Source organism: Ursus arctos, unplaced genomic scaffold (genome assembly GCF_023065955.2).
Source record: "Ursus arctos isolate Adak ecotype North America unplaced genomic scaffold, UrsArc2.0 scaffold_10, whole genome shotgun sequence".
Classification (NCBI taxonomy): domain Eukaryota; kingdom Metazoa; phylum Chordata; class Mammalia; order Carnivora; family Ursidae; genus Ursus; species Ursus arctos.
Genome location: NW_026622764.1, coordinates 18,584,670 through 18,587,475, shown reverse-complemented (window position 1 = coordinate 18,587,475; position 2,806 = coordinate 18,584,670). Strand labels below are relative to the sequence as shown.

Below are 2,806 nucleotides of genomic sequence, written 5' to 3'. Positions count from 1 at the left end.
TGAATATTATATTGCACATTTTATCTGTTTATTTCCAAAACTCATTTCAAAAAGCTAATACAGACAAACAGACAAATGGGCCTCTTGCACTGGTAAAATTTGTTTCCTTGTCCATATTTCCAATCATGCCATTTATGAAATTTCATTATGCAATTTTATTTTCATGTATTTTTTTCGATGTTGTTTTTCTTGAGGACGGAAAATATCTTTTAACCCTATGCCAGCCACTATTTTATATGTAGATATATTGACCTAGTGTGGTATTTTCTGACTACCTCACCAACAGGAGAAACTTCCCCATTTTACTCCTTTAGTTCACATTACTCTGCTGTATTTTCTTAATAGCCCAAAATAACCTCTTTCATTTATTTGTTTATCTTTGAACATTTTCTGTCTCTAATCTTTTACCTTAAGAGCCTGCCTCCTGGGGAACCTGGGTGGCCCAGTCGTTTAAGCATATGCCTTCTGCTCAGGTCATAATCCCAGGGTCCTGGGATCAAAACCCATGTTGAGGGGGGCAGGCTTCTGCATTGGGGAGTCCGATTCTCCCTCTGCCCCTCCTCCTGCTCATGCACTCTCTCAAATAAATAAATAAAATATTAAAAAAAAGAGAGATGCTGCCTTCCATAAAAACAGAGACTTGTCCTGCTTACTACTGAATTTCCCCAGGGGTGGGGGTGGGGAATAGACCTAGCTTTCAGTAAATACTCAATAAATATTTGCTTAATGAATAACTATTATGTCTTCAGTAAATTTGAAAACTCGTTTTGTGGAATTAGTGGTGATTCTAAAATTGCAGCATGTGGTTATGAGAGATACAATAAAAGTCACATTTATGAGGGAAAAAACAGTACCTGATGCACCTTCTGCATCTCACACCTGATGTTAGTGTCCAACGGCGTGTCTCAGAAATACTTGCTGGAATTTAACTCAGTTAAGCAACTAAAATCTAATTTTCTGATTAGAAATTCACTAACATGGGTGAATCTACATCCTCCTAAATTAGAATTATGTTAGACTATTTTCCTAAGATAAAGCATTTGGTATTTTGTTTTGTCTTACGTTGTAGTTACGATATCACTTGTTGCTTTGTTTGAATGGCATCTTCTGTAACCGAGGGATTTTCTTGTTTGGTTGTTTTTAAAGATTTTGTTTGGGGGGAGAGAGCATGAGCAGGGAGGTGGGGCAGGGGAAGAGGAACAAGCAGACTCCCCACTGAGAGAGAACCCCGAGGTCATGACCTAAGCTGAAGTCAGACACTCAGCTGAGTAAGCCACCCAGGCGCCCCTGTTTTGTTAAATTTTGGGTCACAGACCACTTAGATGAAAGGAATGGCATTTCTCTCCAGAAAAGCAAAGATGTAATGATATACCCATAATTTTATATATAATTTCATGTAGTCTTTAAGATAGGCCATGGCCAGACTTGCCAAACTATCTTGTGTCTTCCGATGGAGGAGAAATGAATCATGTATATACGTGTAGCATAGCGAGAAATGGTTACTGTTGTAAAACGATGGTCCATAGAGTAAAGTTGGGCCTATGTGGAAAAAAAACAAAACAAAAAACCGGCAAGTCCAAGTCTCTGGGCTTTCTCCATCAGGGTGATTCCTCACTCTCCACTGAGTACCAAGACCTCCAAACTTGAGGAGCACCATGGGGAGGAACCTGAGAAGTATAGGGAGGGTTGCCTTGACCAAGTGCGTATTATATTGCTTATTTCGTGGTAAAACTAAGGGGAAATAACTTCAATTGGATCCAATGATTCCTTGTTAGTCCTAAGCCCAGATCAACCGTTTGAGCCTAACCTAGTTCATTGGGCATACCTCAAGGGTTTGTCACGTTGATGTGATTTAATATAAGAGTAAGTGGAGACAATGGTAAGAATGAAAACTGAAATTGCCTATAAGAATTCTTGGTATCTGATGGCCTGTATATTTTTAGGAAATGACAATGGAAGGTTGAACTGTGGTTTAGAGTTTTGGCTCCTGGCTACCCCTTACTATCTGAAGGCTGACTGCTTCTGTGAACCTACCATGATAAATGAGGAATGGGCTTTTAAGGGTACATGTTTGAAGTTAACGATTTTTGGTTAAAGAACATTCTCATGACTATTCAGGGTAATTCTCTTTGGTCTTTCCCAGCCCTTGCTTAGACTGTACCTGCAATTGTACTGATGGTAAGGAACTGTAGACTATATGGAAGTAAATTCTAGACGGATGGGAGATGTATAAGACACAAGTATTCTAGCCAAATAAGAACCAGAGCCTCTGATAGACCATCTTATATGGAAATTATAAATTTGTATCTGTTCCTGGATAGTTCAGTAGGACTAAAAACGAGTAGTGTATTGTCATGAAGAATCCCTTAAGTATGAGTTGCTGGGCTACTCATTATCTATTCTTGGCATTTGAGATCCCTGCTCCTATTGCTGCTGATTAAGAAACCCATTTCATGCTCACTTCAACAGCACATATGCTAAAATTGGAGTGATACAGAGAAGATCAGCATGGCCCCTTCATAAGGATGACATGCAAATTGGTGACGTATTCCATACTTTTAAAAAAATTCATTTCACCACCATTGATATTAAGAGTGCGCTCTTACAATTGGAATTTCACCTCTTATTTTATCTTTAGGCAGAGGAAGTAATTAAAAGATTGATGGGCTTTAAAGGAGCAAGTATATGAAAATATTCTTAACCCATGGACATTTTTCTAACCAAAAACAGCCCAGTTAACAACTGACAATAACCAAAATGGAAGAGGATCTTAATTTCACTGGGACTTAAAAGACAACCACTAACA

General features: G+C 38.6%; 1 non-coding gene across 1 annotated transcript; it reads left to right on the top strand.

The window, feature by feature from the left end:
• The first annotated feature begins 2,453 nt into the window (after window positions 1-2,453).
• LOC113251573 (U6 spliceosomal RNA) lies at window positions 2,454-2,560 on the top strand. The gene has a single exon (XR_003314546.1). It is a non-coding gene; the product is annotated as a U6 spliceosomal RNA (small nuclear RNA).
• The last annotated feature ends 246 nt before the right edge of the window (window positions 2,561-2,806 follow it).